Source organism: Narcine bancroftii, chromosome 5 (assembly GCF_036971445.1).
Source record: "Narcine bancroftii isolate sNarBan1 chromosome 5, sNarBan1.hap1, whole genome shotgun sequence".
In the NCBI taxonomy this organism is placed as follows: Eukaryota; Metazoa; Chordata; class Chondrichthyes; order Torpediniformes; family Narcinidae; genus Narcine; species Narcine bancroftii.
Genome location: NC_091473.1, coordinates 138,892,711 through 138,912,370, shown reverse-complemented (window position 1 = coordinate 138,912,370; position 19,660 = coordinate 138,892,711). Strand labels below are relative to the sequence as shown.

General features: G+C 43.6%; 1 protein-coding gene across 3 annotated transcripts in view; it reads left to right on the top strand.

The window, feature by feature from the left end:
• The window catches only part of znf644b (zinc finger protein 644b), an 87,103-nt gene that overhangs the window by 12,813 nt on the left and 54,630 nt on the right, over nucleotides 1-19,660 (top strand). Inside the window, exons 2-3 of one of the 3 annotated variants that reach the window (XM_069939168.1) lie at nucleotides 1,394-1,549; nucleotides 2,333-2,478. The exons of 1 other annotated variant lie outside the window; for it this stretch is intronic. The gene's annotated coding sequence lies outside the window, so the exon portion shown is untranslated. The remainder of the gene's footprint in view (nucleotides 1-1,393; nucleotides 1,550-2,332; nucleotides 2,479-19,660) is intronic. One more of the 3 variants, XM_069939167.1, reaches the window with a different exon arrangement.

Here is a 19,660-nt window from a genome sequence, read left to right as displayed (position 1 = left end):
AGAAGTGAGATTCGACTGTGAATCAAAGAACTTTTCTGAACTTACACATTACATTCACCTGCGCTTAGAATTAGAAGGGGGTTAAGTTAATAGTGATAAGTTAAAGTTTGATCCTGTTTCACGTTTAAACTTTTGTTTAAGTAACCATTTGTGTTGGTGAATTTCTGTTGGTGCTGGGTTTTGGGATCCTCTGGGCCCATAACATTAGACAATGTGTGGAAAAGGCAGCCAGGCGGTTTACGCAAAGAATGGAATTTGCTGATATTTTTCATAGCCACTTAACTGAGAACATTAGCACTGCATAATACTTACATGGCGGTTATCCCGGTTAGTTTGAAGAACCTCTTGATGTCTGCATGAAGAAGCCATTCAAAGACCACGTACACGAGGAATGGACTACATGGATGTCGAGTGCAGAAAAGTAGTTTACAAAAGGTTGGCCAATCTGTGCTGAATCACTCGATATGCTGTGTAACTTTGTGCTCAAGACATGGGACAAAGTTGAAGTAGAGACTCTGATAAAATCATTTAAAAAGTGTGGTATCTCTGTGCAATTAATGGCACGGAAGATGATTTATCGTGGGACACTGACGACGAAGCTGAAACCACCTCATTAGATACAGACTGGAACCCATATAATGACTGTTTAAACAGTGAGAGTATGGATGTGCTTGTTGCCATCTTTCCTTTAGCCGATGATAGGGAGAGTGGCTTTGAAGGGTTCTAAATGTGTTGTTTTCAGACAATGATACAGATTTTGAAGGGTGCTAATAGCGTTGTTTTCAATAAAAATCTGTTACAGTTTTTTAAGGGTTGACTGATACTCCAAACTGTTTTTTTAAGGGTTAATTTATATGCTGGATCAGTGTGGATTGGATTTTGAGCTGAATTTTAAGATCTCCAAAGTACATCTGGCGAATAAATCTACCACCTTTTGTTTTTGGGTTTCACGACTTGTATGTAGAAATATACAGTAATTTTTTTGGATACTTCTGGTGGAATGACAAGTTCAAAGACAAATCACGATTACCTTGGCCATGGCATCATCAGGCACTACTTCAACACTTTTTAAAAAGGGCAAAACTGCACATTTGGTTTTTAAACTATCACACCAGCAAAACTAATAATCAAGCTTGGGGATCTGGGTTTGTTCATCTCTCTTCAACTGGATTATTTAATTTCATCAGAAGCACTCCCCAATCAGTGTGTATTGACATCACCTCATGATCAGTTGTCGACATGTGACTACCTGCTCAGTTCCTTCTTCACGCATGCGGCCAAGTTTTGCTCCAATGCAACCTATAAATTTGCTGACCACACTGCCATTGTTAGCTTAGTAATTAGAAAAGATGAGTCTAGATATAGGATGTAAATGAAGAATTTGGTTTTATAGTTGCCAGAACAGCAATCTGCTCTCAACGTCAGGAAGCCCAAGAAGTTTATTGTGGAAAGGGGAGTACAAGGAACCATGCACCTGCCTGGATGGCGGTGAAGAAAGTTTGTAGCTTCAGGCTCCAGGAGACGCAATGGAGGACCTCTTGTGAAGAAGGTACACCAGCACCTCAATTTTCTTAGAAGTCTGAGGAGATTTAGTATCACAACCAGCTTTGAGAATTCTAGTGCTCAGGAATACAGATGGACTACTCCTGTTCCAATTTCTTATGTTTTTATAACAGTACATTTCAACCTTGGCATGTTTCCTTGTGCAGTGCATTGATTGACATCTGGGCACTCATAAAAGAATATGTACAACATGAAGTATATAAGCCCAACAGTATTTCACCTATTAAATTCTCCAGATAATTTATCTAATGGGGACCCATAATTAACTATTTCAGTGCAATTTTATGCAGATACAAATGTCCAATGCATTACATGTTTGGTTTCTCCATTATACAGCTGATTTATGGTTCACAATCTCTGAAGAATTATGTTAGCGAATTAATGTTATTTTTTTAATCCTAAAGTCAATATAAAATTTTCTCTTCAATATTTGAATTTAAAATTTAAAAGTAGACACAGCATGGTAACGGGCCTTTTCAGCCCACGAGCCGACGCCGCCCAATCACGTTTTGGAGAGTGGGAGGAAACTGGAGCCCTCAGGCAAAACCCACACAGACATGGGGAGAACATACAAATCCTTACAGATAGCATGGGATTGGAAATCTGGTCCCGATCGTTGGCACTGTAACAGCGTTGTGCTAACCGTGCCTCCCATGTGTTTTATTAGTAATGCTGGAGATGTGTTTTAAAATGTTAAATGTGATGATGGAAGAAGTTGTTAGTCAAACTGTATTTAGTTGAAATGCTCTAAAATTTATTTTATTTTTAGTTGCAGATGAATTCATTGCACATTGGAAAAGAAAGAGATAGTGCATCTGAGGAGAGGAACGGAAAGGTAGCTTTGCTGGCACAAAAGAGTCTGTTTGCAAAATCACGAGTGAGAAACGATAGGAAAAGGAAGTGATTGAAGGAAATGTAAGAGAATTATTTACCTAATCACTCATATCTATAAAGACCCTTTTTACAATATTTCCATTTCTTTTTTCAGATTTCAGAGCATTTTAAAAAATGTTTGCATTCTGAGGTTAATATGGGTATAATATTTGGATATTAAAGTGGAGCAAACTAATAGTTTTAAGAGTTTCAATATTCATTTAACCTTAGATAGTGGGAGGCCATGTGAAAAAACTAGTCATTGATGCCATCTCTCCGTTTCTTCCTCTTCATCCGCCTCACATCCTCTTTGTCCGCCTCACCTCCTCTTCGTCCGCCTCACCTCCTCTTCGTCCGCCTCACCTCCTCTTCGTCCGCCTCACCTCCTCTTCGTCCGCCTCACCTCCTCTTCGTCCGCCTCACCTCCTCTTCGTCCGCCTCACCTCCTCTTCGTCCGCCTCACCTCCTCTTCGTCTGCCTCACCTCCTCTTCGTCCGCCTCACCTCCTCTTCGTCCGCCTCACCTTTTTTCCTCCACCTCTCTTCGTCCCTTCTACTTCTCCTCCTCCTCTTCCCCGCCTCTCCTCCTTCTCTATCCCAGCTCTCCTCCTCCCCCTCTCCTCCTCACCTCTTCCTCCTCCTCCCCCTGTCCCTTCCTTATCATGGTCGTCTCGGTTGGCCTTGTGGTTAGCGCAACGCCGTTGCAGCACCATCAATTGGGACCGGTGTTCAAATCCCGCGCTGTCTGTAAGTAGTTTGTACATTCGCTCCGTGTCTACATGTGTTTTCCCAGGGGCCTCCAGTTTCCTCCCACCATTTGAAACTTACTGGGGGTATAGGTTAATAGGGTGAAAGTTGGGAGGCACCAATTTTAGATATACTTTTCTCTATGTCTTTAAAAAAAACCCAAAAAAAGGAAAAATTTCTAGGTCTAAATCCTATCCAATAGCAAATGTGGCACTTTGATCAGTAGGACAGTTGGGTTTTAAGAAAACACCTATTAATAAAGAGGATGGAGTAGTGGTGAATAGAGCTGAAAGTTGTTGTAGGTTACAGGATGCAGAGTTGGGCAGAAAAGTGACAGATGGAATTCAATCCAGGTAAGTGTGAGGTGATGCATTTAAGATTGAGTACAGGGTTAATGGCTGGATACTTAACAGTGTGGAGTCCAAATCCATGGTTCTCTCCAAGTTGCCACGCAGGTTGATAGCATAGTTAAGAAGGCCTATGAGATGTTAGGCTTCATTTATAGGGGGATTGAGTTCAAGAGTCTAGAGGTCATGTTGTAACTCTACAAATCTCTAGGAAGGATGCATAAGCTATAGAGAGGGTGCAGAAGTGATTTACCAGGATGTTTCCTGGATTGAAATACAAGTCTTATGAGGCAAGGTTAGCTTGTTGTGGCTTTTTTGTCTTTGGAGCACAGAAGGATGTGAGGAGATGAGGTCTACAAGATTCTGAGAAGCATAGATAAGGTGGACAGCCAGCACCTTTTTTCCAGGTCAGGAATAGCAAACACCAGGAGATATTTCTACATAGCCAAGAAAGCCCAGCAGCACCTCTACTTCCTGCGAAGGCTGAGAAATCTCCCACCCTCCATCCTCACTACATTCTACAGAGTATGTATCGAGAGCAACTGTATCACCCCCTGGTTTGGAAGCCGTTGCTCTTCGGACCGCAAGACTCTGCGGAGGATAGTGAAATCAGCAGAAAAGATCATCGGGGGCTTCTTCCTACCATGACAGACATCTACAACACTCGATGCAGGTGAAATGCAATAAACATTGTGAAGGACTCCACACACCCCTCAAGTAAACTGTTCTCCTTTCTGCCATCTGGTAGGAGGTGCTGCAGCACTCGGACTCTTGCATTCAGATTGGGCAGGAGCTTTTTCCCCAAGCCATTAGATTCCTGAGTCCCCAGAACATTTGGGGACTGGTACTGTGTATTGTTAACGTACAAGTCTTAATATTTAAAATGTGTTGAATTTCTATTCTAACCTATATTTTTGTAAATATGCTCTGTGGTGCTGGAGAAACATTATCTTGTCTGAACGACAAATAAAGATGACTTGACTTGAAGGGAGGAAAGTTTAGAGGAGATGTCAGGAGTTAAGTTTTTTTTCTACACAATGATTTGTGAGTGCTTGGAATGTCTTGGTGGTGTGGAGGCTGAAATATTAGCAGCATTTAAGAGACTCTTGGACAGGCATATGAATAAAAGAAAAATAGAGGTTTGCAAGGTTTTCCTTTTTTGAAATGAATATATGGGTTGGCAGAACATTGAGCGATGAAGGGCCTCTACTGTGTTATTTTGTTCTATGTTCTAACTCACCACTAATGCAGTCACGCATACAACTTAAATATACATTTCACCTTGTGTAGAACGATTACAGTCTTTCAAAATTGAACTTAATTTTTTTCTCTCTAATTCCATTTGAACACTCGAAATGTGAATTTGAAAGTTGAAATTTCTGACTGACTAACAAATTTAGTTCTTGTTAAGCTAAACAGTTAGAATGACAGATAACAATATGTCAGAGGCAAATTAATAAGAGTGGGTGAGTGGCTAGTACATGCAGTTCATCTGATTAAAGATGAGGTAAAAGACAGAATTCTGTGGACACTTTGGTTGAAGTAAAAACACACAATGCTGGAGAGACTCAGTAGTCAAACAGTGTCCTTTAAGGCAGAGACACATAACTGACGTTTCAGGATTGAGCCCTTCATCAAAGTATGAAAAAAATCCTATTGAGCATCAGAATAAAATAGTGGGAAGGAGCTGATAAGTAGAGAAGGGAGGGAGGTGACAGCAGCACTGAGGGGAAGGAGGTGGAAAGGAAGGGCTTTTGTGTTGGTGAAAGAACTGGAAAGGCAGGAAATGGGGGAGGGGGAAGAAAAGACAAGCAGGTTTAATGGAGAGCAGTGAAGTCAATGTTCATGCCATCTGGCTGGAGGGCGCCCAGACAAAAAATAAGGTGTTGTTCCTCCAATATGCAGGTGGTCAGGGTGAGATAGTACATAAGGCCATGGACAGACGTGAACGTGGGAGGGTGACCCAGAATTAAAATGTTGGCCACTGGGAGGTCACTGTGATTTTGCAGATGGAGAGGAGGTGCTGAGCGAAGCGATCTCACAGTCTGCGACCGGTCTCCAATGTAGAGAATGCCACAAAGGATGCACTGGAAGCAGTAAATAAGTCCTCTTTATGTACAGGTGAAGTGTTGCTGATCATGGAAGCCTGTTTGGGGCCTCAGACTGTGGTGAGGGAGGAGGAGTGGAAGCAAGTGTTGTACCTCCTGTGGGCACAGGGGAAGCTGCCAGAGATGCAGTGGGTGGGGAGGGATGAGTGCACAAGGGAATAGCAGAGGGAGCGGTCCCTGTGGAAGGCCGAGAGAGGAGGAGTGAGAAAGATGTGTCTAGTGCAGGGGATTCTGTACTAAGTGCCGGAAATTCCGATGGATGACGTAGAAGCTGGTGAGGAGGTAGGTAAGGATGAGGGGATTTCAATGTTGGTTGCATCTGGGGGCAGAGTGGGCCATGGTAGATGAGCGGGAAATAGAGGAGATGTGGGTGAGGGCTGAATTGATAGTGGTGGAGGAGAAGCCACGTTTGTGGAAGAAGGCAGACATTTCAGAAGCTCTGGACTGGAAGACTTCATCTTGGGAACTGATGCGGCCGAAATGGAGAAATTGAGAGAACAGGATGGAATCCTTGCAGGAGGCAAGAGTGTGAGGAATTATAATATAATTCAGGTAGTTGTGGGAGTTGGAAGGTGTATAGTATACGTCAGTGGAAAGCTGGTCTCCAGGAAGGGGAGAGTGATATCGGAGATGGACCAAGTGAGTTTGAACTCTGGGTGAAAGTTGGATATGAAGTGGATGAAGTTGACAAGCTCATTGTGGATGTATGAGGAAGCCCCAATGAAGTTGTCTGTATACCGGAGGAGGCATTGGGGGGTGGTCTTGCCTGTGTAGGCTTGCAGTATGGATTGCTCCACAAAGTCTACAAACAGGCACACGTAGCTGAGACCCATGCGAGTACCCATGGCTACTCTTTTAATTTGGAGGAAGTGGGATGTGTGAAGAAGTTATTGAGGGTGAGGACAGGTTCTGCCAGACAGAGGAGGATGGGAAAGAGGGTGACTGGTTGGCTCTTTGGTCTAGGAAGAAGCAAGTGTTTTCAGACCTTCTGTGTAGGGGATGTAAAGGGATTGGACATCCATCGTGAAGATAAGGTGGTCTGGTTCAGGGAATCTGAAGTTGTTGAGGAGATAGAAGGCATGCGAGATGTCACAGATGGAGGTTGGGAAGGATTGGACCAGGGGAGAAAGGATAGAGTCAAGTTAGGATGAAATGAATTTGGTGGGACAGGAGCAGGCAGAAACAATGGGTCTACCCAGGTGGTTGGGTTTGTGCATCTTGGGTAGGAGGTAGAAATGGGCATTGTGGGAGTGGGAGAGAATGAGGTTGGTAGCCATGGGGGGGGGGGGGTGGAATGGGTGACAAGAGGTGGTGATGAGGTTTGAGATGGTTTTGGAGACAATGGTTTGATGTTTGGTGGTAGGATCCTGTGGGAGGGGTCAATTAAGAGGTGTCTGAGAGCTGTCAACTGGCCTCGGCAAGATAGTGGTCAGTGCATCAGACCACAACTGCCCCACCCTTGTCGGTGGGTTGAAGATGAAATTGTTACAGAGAGAGTGGAGGGCAAAGCGTTCTGAGGTGGTGAGGTTGGAATATGAGAGGGGGGTAGTAAAGTTGAGATGGTTGATGTTTCAGCGGCAGTTGGAAAAGATTAAATTTGAAGTGGTACATTTTGGGGGTAAAGGAATATTTAAGATTTTACATTTTATTTGCTACAAATATATTAGGTATTAAGTCAAATTTATTGCCATCTGATTGCATAAGTACAACCCAATGAAACAGCGTTCTTCGGTACTTGGTGCAAAACATGTAGACACATAGCCAGACAGGACATAGACAATGCAGTCATGCATACAAATTAAATAAATATATATTGATTCATGAATATATATCTCTTGGATGGTTAGTGTAAGCAGTTCCTTTGGTCATCCAGCATCATCACTGCATGTGGGAAGAAGCCATTTCTCAGCCTGGTTCAGGCTCTGGTATGCCTATATCTCTTTCCTGATGGGGATAGCTAAAAGATGCTGTGTAAATTTTCAATTTGAAAATCACTGCTGTTTTTGCAACCATATTATGCAATAGCTTGTGAGCTGATTTCTATCATTTTCAAAAGTATCCAATTGTCCAGAAAACACAGTGGGATTGTGAAAGATGTTATGTAAGCACACATTCTTTCAGATAAGTACAGGTCAACTGACAATTTGAAGATGACTTGGTTTCTTTTAACTGTGCGTTATGACACAGGTAATTTTTTAAAATGAGGTGGGCAAAAAAAAATGACTTCAGGTATACCCCACTTTATGTAAGTAGAGTGTTCCTATTATGACAGATTGTTATATTTTATATTGTATATGGATATGTTTTAAAGGAGATAAATTGTGGCATGTTTTTAGTGTCGGTCACATACAAACACTTCAAAACAGATCTCATTTAAAATGCCAGAGCTCTGCTCAAGCCAGACAGTCCAGGCTCCGAGTGCCTTTGCACAAACTTTGAAGAGTGTCTTTCAGGACTTCACAAGTTGGTGTTAATTGGACACATTGTGGAGTAATGGATTATTGTTTTTGGAAAGCAAAGGACTCAGAAGATTAGATCCTGAGCTACAGTTTGTCTGAATGCAGTTGGCTGTTCATGTGGTTTTCTCTGTGTGTGGGAGGGGGTGTGTTTGTGCGAGAGAGACAGAGAGAGAGAGAGAGAGAGAGAATTCAGTTCTACAGTTCTCAGCAGCAGCTGGGACTGGAACAGAACAATGAACTTGTTGGATACAATTCCTTATCATACACACACCCCCACTACTATAATCCAAATAAAATAAAATGAAAATCAAAGCAAAATATTCTAACAGAGCAAAAAAACAAACTGCTGGAGGAACTCAGCAGTCAAGCAATATCTGCGAAGGCAAGGGGATGGCCATCATTTCTCTTCGTCAAGGCCTCCAGCAGTTTTTTTAAAAATCCTCATTCCTGCATCTGCATTCTCTTATAAACACATTGTTTCATTTCACAGTAAAAGTTGTACCTCTCTCATCCAGCATTCTGTGGTCCAGCACAGTTGAATCTGCTGCTGTTAGAACAAACTCTACTCCCAGCTCAGGACTCGAACCCTGGTCCTGATCACTGGTGCTGCAAAGGCATTGTACTCTCTGCTATGCTAACCGCGCCACCCCACAGAATTAGTTCCTGTTTTTAGCTTTGTTCTACCTTTGACATTATATAGAGGATTCCCTTAGGGATAAATTTCTATTTTTCAGCATTTTCTGTCGCCCGGCAATGGCCAGGTCTCAACGCCGCCAGATTAAAGAGGTACAACCTATACTGAAAATAAGCATACCAGGTTATCTGGTTATTTTTAAGTTTGTCATTCACAAAAATATGCAGTGCACAAACTAGCTGTCCACAATTATAGGGCTGTGACAGGTGTCCTACCAATGCAAGTTTACTCTCTCCAGAAAAAAGGATGATGTAAAAAAAAATCTTTCAGTCTAATAACAGAAATCAAATCTCTCTACTCATTATCCACTGGTTACTAAAGATTTTTTTTCTTATCATGGTGGTAGAGATTTTGAAATTGATTGCAGCACTTTCAAGCAACAGCTAAATGTTTTGTTGTAAAATAGAATCACAGAATGCCATCGACCGTCTATACAGAATCAGCTGACAAACACAATTATCAAGTGTAGATTGATCCACAGTTAGCAAAATACAATTTAAAATGACCAGAAACTTAAATTAATACCAAATAACTAAAGTGCAACAAAGGAATGGAACAGAGTGGAGGAAAGGTGATCAGCTTTTTATCACAAGCATTTATAGTGAAAGAACTGCTAAATTTGTCATTCTTCCAATATAAATAGCATGAAAATAATAAACATGATTCTGTCTTCATAAAAATAGTACTATCCCCATTAAGAGATGATAGTAAGGCATTATAATTTTGTTACACAATCATAATTAATGCAACAGTAAATAATTATAGTGTAGCACTCATCTTGTGACACATTTCTCCAGAAGCTGCTAAGACTACAATTCTATCAGCATGTTAATTGAAACTGACTAATCTATCAATATTAGCTTCAGTTTTAAGTGATTTTTACTTGGACAAAAAAAATGCATTTTTCCCACCATGTTCAGATATTTTTCTTAGCTATGATTAGTTTTCAAGATTAGGATTTAAGCCCCCCCCCAAAATCCAAGCAAATCACTTGTTTCCAAATGTACTTCACGAAGATGTCGCATGCTATTCCATCCCATTTTTGGAGTGGTTCTCTCCTGTCACGATATCCTCTCACCTCATCTATCAGATGAAAAATGCATCAACTTGAAAAACAAACTTTCAGATTCAAGCAGTTTCTTTCCTGCTCTTCTTGACTCTTGAATGGATCCCTCTTTGCCCCTGCACTGTTTAACAGAACTTTTCTCTCTGACCTGCAGTTTGTCCAAGTAACACGACACCCTGCACATTTTAGATTTATTATAACACTACACATTTTTGTTTTATTACTGCACTACCTGCTACACTGAAGTATGGGTTAACCTGCCTGTAAAGCATGCAAAACAAAGATTAAAAGTAACAGCTCGTAGTATACCTCATAGTATTCTTTGGCTTGGCTTCGCGGACGAAGATTTATGGAGGGGGTAAATGTTCACGTCAGCTGCAGGCTCGTTTGTGGCTGACAAGTCCGATGCGGGACAGGCAGACACGGTTGCAGCGGAAAATTGGTTGGTTGGGGTTGGGTGTTGGGTTTTTCCTCCTTTGTCTTTTGTCAGTGAGGTGGGCTCTGCGGTCTTCTTCAAAGGAGGTTGCTGCCCACTGAACTGTGAGGCGCCAAGATGCACGGTTTGAGGCGATATCAGCCCACTGGCGGTGGTCAATGTGGCAGGCACCAAGAGATTTCTTTAGGCAGTCCTTGTACCTCTTCTTTGGTGCATCTCTGTCACGGTGGCCAGTGGAGAGCTCGCCATATAACACGATCTTGGGAAGGCGATGGTCCTCCATTCTGGAGACGTGACCCACCCAGCGCAGCTGGATCTTCAGCAGCGTGGACTCGATGCTGTCGGCCTCTGCCATCTCGAGTACTTCGATGTTAGGGATGAAGGCGCTCCAATGAATGTTGAGGATGGAGCGGAGACAACGCTGGTGGAAGCGTTCTAGGAGCCGTAGGTGATGCCAGTAGAGGACCCATGATTCGGAGCCGAACAGAAGTGTGGGTATGACAACGGCTCTGTATACGCTTATCTTTGTGAGGTTTTTCAGTTGGTTGTTTTTCCAGACTCTTGTGTAGTCTTCCAAAGGCGCTATTTGCCTTGCTATCTCGTTGTCGATCCTTGCATCTGATGAAATGGTGCAGCCGAGATAGGTAAACTGGTTGACCGTTTTGAGTTTTGTGTGCCCGATGGAGATGTGGGGGGGCTGGTAGTCATGGTGGGGAGCTGGCTGATGGAGGACCTCAGTTTTCTTCAGGCTGACTTCCAGGCCAAACATTTTGGCAGTTTCTGCAAAACAGGACGTCAAGCCCTGAAGAACTGGCTCTGAATGGGCAACTAAAGCGGCATCGTCTGCAAAGAGTAGTTCACGGACAAGTTTCTCTTGTGTCTTGGTGTGAGCTTGCAGGCGCCTCAGATTGAAGAGACTGCCATCCGTGCGGTACCGGATGTAAACAGCGCCTTCATTGTTGAGGTCTTTCATGGCTTGGTTCAGCAGGGTTGGTGCGAGAACACAGCCTTGCTTCACGCCATTGTTAATGGAGAAGGGTTCAGAGAGCTCATTGCTGTATCTGACCCGACCTTGTTGGTTTTCGTGCAGTTGGATAGCCATGTTGAGGAACTTTGGGGGGCATCCGATGCGCTCTAGTATTTGCCAAAGCCCTTTCCTGCTCACGGTGTCGAAGGCTTTGGTGAGGTCAACAAAGGTGATGTAGAGTCCTTTGTTTTGTTCTCTGCACTTTTCTTGGAGCTGTCTGAGGGCAAAGACCATGTCAGTAGTTCCTCTGTTTGCGCGAAAGCCACACTGTGATTCTGGGAGAATATTCTCGGCGACACTAGGTATTATTCTATTTAGGAGAATCCTAGCGAAGATTTTGCCTGCAATGGAGAGCAGCGTGATTCCCCTGTAGTTTGAGCAATCTGATTTCTCACCTTTGTTTTTGTACAGGGTGATGATGGTGGCATCACGTAGGTCCTGAGGCAGTTTTCCTTGGTCCCAACAAAGCTTGAAAAACTCATGCAGCCATCTTCAGCGCAAACACTCAAAAGCCTTTTTTAGCTCTTACTATTGCCTGGAACTTGAGGCTGAAATGTAATATATGTTCAAGAACATATATTACACAAAATTGTCTTCTGCCTGTTGTTAGGCAGACTAAGAGTCACTATTAGTGTCGCCTGGCACCCCTTACAATAAGGGAGAGGGCAAAAGAGAGTCCCTTCAGAGAAAAATGTTATAGTCGGGCCCTTCAGCTCATGATGTTGTGCCAACCTACTCCACAAAAATCTAATCCTTTCCTACTTTACACACCCATAGCTCTCTATTTTTCTTACATCCATGAGCCCATCTCCTATTAATTGTTCCTATTGTACCAGACTCTACCACCATTCCCCCTTGTGCATTTAAATTAAAAACTTGCCTCTGACTTTTCTCCACTCACCATTCCAGTATCTGATTGTTTGGAATCTTGAAGTTTGGTATTTGTCTCACTCTTTAGTCCAGAATAAAACCACATGTGTATCCAGAGCCAAGGAACAGAAGTGTGTCCAGGGCCAGTGTATGGCCTATTAGCTAGATTGGGTGTGCACGAACAGGCAGGTTTGGGATATGGGATAGAGATAGGCTTTTTCCACTGTTATGAGCCCAGAGGACCCCATAACCCAGCAGCAATAAATGTTCACCAAGACAAATGGTTGCTTAAGCAAAAGTTGCTTTTAATTATTTTTAAACATGAAAACATCACACTTTAACTTAACTAACCTAACTTAACCCCCTTCTAATTCTAAGTGCACGTGTATGTAATGTGTGTGTAAATTCAGAAAAGTTATTTGATTCACAGTCTAATCTCACTTCTCATTCCTCTAAATTCACTAGTTGCAGGCAATTCTTATACTGTGCACAGAACTTTACATTTATGAATTTCACCAGGCTTTGGTGCTTGAAAGGTAAATGGTTACTCCTTAGAAGGTTCTTGTCGGTTTTCAGAGAGAGATTTGTTATTCTAGGACATCCACAACTGATTTACTTCCATCAGCCACTTCAGTGTATTGCTGACGAAACTTGCCCCCTCAGGGTTTTCCAGATGATAACTTATTTCTTTCGGGTCACCACAGAGTTCCTTTTTGTTTCTCTTATTTCAAGTGAAACATTAGACAGCCTGTCCTCTCCTCTTGGATGAACCAAAGGGCTTTGACCAGGCTGAACTAAGAACTCATAACCCATCTTCCAAAAGGGCTTTTCCACAAGCTTGCCAACTTGCCCTGTTCCAGTCCCAGCTGCTGGTCTTACAGACTGATCTCTCTGTCTCTCTCTCTCTCTAACGAGTGAACACACAGAGAAAGTCTCTTTTACTCTCTCTGCTTGCAAAACTACATGGCTCTCTTAGAATGTAAGTTCCCTTTTCGTAAGGAACAATCCATTAGTGAAGTCACTTGGCATTCTCCAAAGCTTTTGCAAATGATCTGAGGCCCCAACATGTCTAGCATTAGCAGAGCTCCAGTATTTTAAATGAGATCTGTTTTAAAGTGTTTGAATGAGACCTACACTAACAAACCCTGCTGTAATTTATCTCCCAAAAACATATCTATATACTCTGTCACACCATCGATGAAAGGTGAGATATAAACCAGAGGTGAAAGGGGAAAGTAAGAAGTTCCCCCTAAACCTTTCCCCTTTCACCCTTAACTCAAGAGGATGATGGGAGTGTGGAAAGAACTTCCAGCTGAAATGGTAAATGTGGGCTCAATTTTAACATTTAAAAAGAATTTGGACTGGTATGTGGATGGGAGAGGTATGGAGGGCTTTGAGCTAGCTGCAGGTCAGTGGGACTAGACAAAAAAAAATGGTTCAGCACAGACAAGAAGGGATGAGGTGGCCTGTTTCTGTGCTGTAATTATTCCATGGTTCCATGGATTCCAGTAGTTAGAAATATAGAAAGTTTTTTGGCTGGAGCTGGACACCCTGTATGTTTTATGCTTCCACTAAATACACAGGGTTCACTAGCAAATTTATCGTGTGATTAAGATTTGGAAATAAATAAGAGGAATATCTGGTTGTCCTACACCATCAAAGTCTGAGTGATACCAGGTTATTGGAATTTTAACGTGTATTTTGTTACCTTTGATTTGAAGATAAATTCTACATTAGACAAACAAAAATTCAAATGGAATATGAAGTGACTGAGTTGATCAAAACTGCTTCTGCAAATTATATATCCTCTATCTTATCTACCCTATCGTAAGCTTAATTTTATCCATTAACTTTATTTGGAAATTTTTCTATAAATATATTTCTTGGTTCACGAATGTTAATTTAGAAAGCGTGCATTTTTTTTCCTGCATTTTTCATCTTTTCCATCTCACTGTTCTATCTTGGACCTGTACTTGTTCTATCAGGCCAGAAGTATAACCATTCAGAAGAGTTCATATCACAGAATATACATATCCCCATATTTTCTGGATATATACTGGATTCATTTTGAACAAGTTAATCCTTCCATCTCACTGAGTTTTGAAGTAAATATATTTTGTGTCCTACTCCTCAAAATAGGAGTTGATTATTTATCCTGTTGTGCACCATGTATGGCCTTTTGGCTACTTTCAACCTGTACAATATTTCCCTTTGGCCCATCATTTTACTGAGAAAGTGAATATTGAAATGGGTTAAAATGAAAATACATGGACAAATAACCCCAAACAAGCCTGATCAGTCCACAGTGTTATGATGATAGAATCAAAAGTTCCAACCAATTAGACACTCTGACAGAATCATCAGTTGCCATATTGCAGCTTGCTACCTTTTTAAATGATAAAGGAAATTTAACATCCATGTTGGATATTTGCTGCAGTAATTTAAACTGCATCACAGTATGGTATGGGGACATCAATACCCCCGAGTGTAAAGCCCTGCAAAAGGTAGTGAACGCTGCCCAGGACATTACAGGCAAAACCTCCCACTATCAAGAACATCTACAGGGAATGCTGCAGTCAGAAAGCAGCAGGTATCAAGGATAACCAGCACACACACTGTTCTTGTTCTCACTGCTGCCATCAGGAAAGAGGTACAGGTGCCACAAGACTCACATCACCAGGTTCAGGAACAGCTGCTACCCCTCCACTATCAGACTCCTCAACAACAAACTCAATCAGACTCACTTAGGGACTCTTGTGCACTTAATTGATTTCTTTACCCCTCCACTATCAGACTCCTCAACAACAAACTCAATCAGACTCATTTAGGGACTCTTACGTGTGCACTTAATTGATTTCTTTTTAAATTCTCTGTATTGCACAGTTTACATTTGTTACCACTTTACAGTTCTTTATTTGTTTACTTTTGCACTACCAATAAGTGGTAATTCTGCCTCGCCTGCAGAAAAAGAATCTCAGGGTTGTATGTGACTGACAATAAATCGGAATCTCTTACCCAATATTAATTTTGGTTATCAAGTATCTCACTAGTCACTAGATTTAAATCAAATGATTGATCTGGCATCAGTTACCGCTTGACATTTGTGCCAAGTTTCTACTATTCTCCATGTAGGTTTTACTACTGCTCGTGAAATGTTGGATCTGACATTTAGAATATTTTCTCTTTTCACAGCATCTCCAACCAATGGAAATAGATTATCCACCTTACTAGTTCCCCTTAAAATGTTGAAAATTTAAAATAAGACATCAAATCAAAATTTTGATGTCTATTACAAATTATTTTGGTTTCATGACATATTCGTGACAATAAACTATAATTTTTTTTCCCCCTGCTCCATTTTTGGGGTTCCTAACATCTGCCACTTTTTTGCTTTTTTTTTGTTGCTCATAACTGTAAGGGTCGGGTTCTGGCTTTTAAAATGCTACTTCGCTTTTACAGTTTCCCTTGTGTCTTTAGTGTTGTTCTGCCTCTTTAGCATTTCAAATAATTCTGGATTAAAGATATTTTTTTAAAGTATCTATTTATAATAGTTTTCATTGCCCAGAAGTCTATCTTTATCAAATTGAACGACATTTATTGAATATAGTATTTAATTGTTAAAATTAAATATGGGAGCTGGCAATGCTATCATTGTTCCTCCCTAGTTGCTCGTTAACCTTCAGAATATTATAAAATATACTTAAGACACGATTAGATGCATTTCTGGTAGATAATTATGAAGAAAAAGCAGGTCGGTGGAATTGAGTCTACGATCTTATTGAATGGTGGAGCAGGCTCAGCAGGCCGTATGGCTTGCCCTGGTCCTATTTCTTAAGTTCTTACAGGCTCTGATGTTACCATGTGTCCTTAGTAACAGAGGTTGAATGTTTAAGAAGTAAAGTATGAAAGTCTGTAGACGCCATAGTTGAAGTAAAAATACAATGTTGGTGAAACTCAGCAGGTCAAATCGTGTCCTTTATCTTTCTTTGGCTTGGCTTCACAGACGAAGATTTATGGAGGGGGTAAAAAGTCCATGTCAGCTGCAGGCTCGTTTGTGGCTGACAAGTCCGATGCGGGACAGGCAGACACGATTGCAGCGGTTGCAAGGGAAAATTGGTTGGTTGGGGTTGGGTGTTGGGTTTTTCCTCCTTTGCCTTTTGTCAGTGAGGTGGGCTCTGCGATCTTCTTCAAAGGAGGTTGCTGCCCGCCAAACTGTGAGGCGCCAAGATGCACGGTTTGAGGCAATATCAGCCCACTGGCGGTGGTCAATGTGGCAGGCACCAAGAGATTTCTTTAGGCAGTCCTTGTACCTTTTCTTTGGTGCACCTCTGTCACGGTGGCCAGTGGAGAGCTCGCCATATAACACGATCTTGGGAAGGCGATGGTCCTCCATTCTGGAGACGTGACCCATCCAGCGCAGCTGGATCTTCAGCAGCGTGGACTCGATGCTGTCGACCTCTGCCATCTCGAGTACTTCGACGTTAGGGATGTAAGCGCTCCAATGGATGTTGAGGATGGAGCGGAGACAACGCTGGTGGAAGCGTTCTAGGAGCCGTAGGTGGTGCCGGTAGAGGACCCATGATTCGGAGCCGAACAGGAGTGTGGGTATGACAACGGCTCTGTATACGCTTATCTTTGTGAGGTTTTTCAGTTGGTTGTTTTTCCAGACTCTTTTGTGTAGTCTTCCAAAGGCACTATTTGCCTTGGCGAGTCTGTTGTCTATCTCATTGTCGATCCTTGCATCTGATGAAATGGTGCAGCCGAGATAGGTAAACTGGTTGACCGTTTTGAGTTTTGTGTGCCCGATGGAGATGTGGGGGGGCTGGTAGTCATGGTGGGGAGCTGGCTGATGGAGGACCTCAGTTTTCTTCAGGCTGACTTCCAGGCCAAACATTTTGGCAGTTTCCGCAAAGCAGGACGTCAAGCGCTGAAGAGCTGGCTCTGAATGGGCAACTAAAGCGGCATCATCTGCAAAGAGTAGTTCACGGACAAGTTTCTCTTGTGTCTTGGTGTGAGCTTGCAGGCGCCTCAGATTGAAGAGACTGCCATCCGTGCGGTACCGGATGTAAACAGCGTCTTCATTGTTGGGGTCTTTCATGGCTTGGTTCAGCATCATGCTGAAGAAGATTGAAAAGAGGGTTGGTGCGAGAACACAGCCTTGCTTCACGCCATTGTTAATGGAGAAGGGTTCAGAGAGCTCATTGCTGTATCTGACCCGACCTTGTTGGTTTTCGTGCAGTTGGATAATCATGTTGAGGAACTTTGGGGGACATCCGATGCGCTCTGGTATTTGCCAAAGCCCTTTCCTGCTCACGGTGTCGAAGGCTTTGGTGAGGTCAACAAAGGTGATGTAGAGTCCTTTGTTTTGTGCTCTGCACTTTTCTTGGAGCTGTCTGAGGGCAAAGACCATGTCAGTGGTTCCTCTGTTTGTGCGAAAGCCGCACTGTGATTCTGGGAGAATATTCTCGGCGACACTAGGTATTATTCTATTTAGTAGAATCCTAGCGAAGATTTTGCCTGCAATGGAGAGCAACGTGATTCCCCTGTAGTTTGAGCAGTCTGATTTCTCGCCTTTGTTTTTGTACAGGGTGATGATGGTGGCATCACGAAGATCCTGAGGCAGTTTACCTTGGTCCCAACAAAGCTTGAAAAACTCATGCAGTTTGGCATGCAGAGTTTTGCCGCCAGCCTTCCAGACTTCTGGGGGGGATTCCATCCATACCTGCTGCTTTGCCACTTTTCAGTTGTTCAATTGCCTTATATGTCTCATCCAGGGTGGGAACCTCATCCAGCTCTAGCCTTAGGGGCTGTTGAGGGAGCTGGAGCAGGGCGGAATCTTGGACTGAGCGGTTGGCACTGAAAAGAGATTGGAAGTGTTCTGACCATCGGTTGAGGATGGAGATTTTGTCGCTGAGGAGGACTTTGCCGTCTGAGCTGCGCAGCGGGCTTTGGACTTGGGGTGAGGGGCCGTACACAGCCTTTAGAGCCTCGTAGAAACCCCTGAAGTCGCCAATGTCCGCGCTGAGCTGTGTTCGTTTGGCGAGGCTAGTCCACCACTCATTTTGGATCTCCCGGAGTTTGCGCTGAAGATGGCTGCATGCGCGATGGAAGGCTTGTTTCTTCTCTGGACAGGACGGCTTTGTAAGGTGAGCCTGGTGGGCAGCTCGCTTCTTTGCCAGCAGCTCCTGGATTTCCTGGCTGTTTTCGTCAAACCAGTCCTTGTTTTTCCTGGAGGAGAAGCCCAGTACCTCTTCAGTGGATTGCAGTATGGTAGTCTTCAACTGATCCCAGAGGGTTTCAGGGGACGGGTCCGTGAGGCGGGTTGCAACATCGAGCTTTGCTTTGAGGTTTGCCTGGAAGTTTCCTCTCGCTTCGTCTGACTGCAGGTTTCCAACATTGAACCTCTTTCTGGGCGCTTTATTGTTCCTGGGCTTTGGCTTGAAGTGAAGGTTGAGCTTGCAGCGAACCAGCCGGTGGTCAGTGTGGCATTCCGCGCTAGGCATGACCCTGGTGTGGAGCACATCTTGTTTGTCACTTTCTCGCACCAGGATGTAGTCCAGGTGGTGCCAGTGTTTGGATCGGGGATGCATCCAGGTGGTCTTAAGGCTGTCCCTCTGCTGAAAAATGGTGTTTGTAATGACAAGTCGCTGTTCTGCGCAGAGCTCCAACAGGAGGCGCCCATTGTCATTGCACTTGCCGACGCCATGCTTGCCCAGGATTCCTGGCCAGGTTTCTGAGTCTTTGCCGACACGAGCGTTGAAGTCGCCCAGGATGACAACCTTGTCGGCTGTAGGGGTACGTTGGATGAGGTTGCGCAGGTCGGTGTAGAAGTTGTTCTTTTCTGCTGGTTCCGCCTGGAGGGTTGGAGCATAGACACTGATGAGGGTGATGTGACGCTTGTTTTGAAGTGGGAGTCGCATGGACATGATTCGGTCCGAGAGGCCTGTCGGAAGGTTTTCGAGTTTGGAGGCAATGAAGCTCTTGACCATGAAGCCTACACCAGATAGGCGTCGTTCATCCGAAGGCTTGCCAGACCAGTAGAGTGTGTAGCCCGCGCCGCGTTCTTGGAGGCTGCCTACATCTGCCAGGCAGACTTCACTGAGAGCGGCTATGTCGATGTCAAGTCTGAGGAGTTCATGTGCAATGAGGGCAGACCGACGTTCAGGTCGGTGGCTGTCAGCCTTGTCTAGCATGGTTCTGATGTTCCAGCATGCTAGCTTGAGTTTGTGAGCATCTTTTGAGGGGGAGGACGTGGAGGGGGAGGACGTGGACCTGTCCTCGGGCCTGCGCAAAGGAGCTTTTAGGTGGAGTGCAGTGCGCGCAGTACTGGCCCCACCCTTTACACCCATGGTTCGTGTGCTGTGGCCAAGCAAGCTGGGACGTGGCAGCGAGGTCCTTGGGTCGTAGGTTTTATATCGGAATGGCCTTCTCCTATGCAGGTTTCTTACCCGGGCTGGAGGGGCCTGCCTCC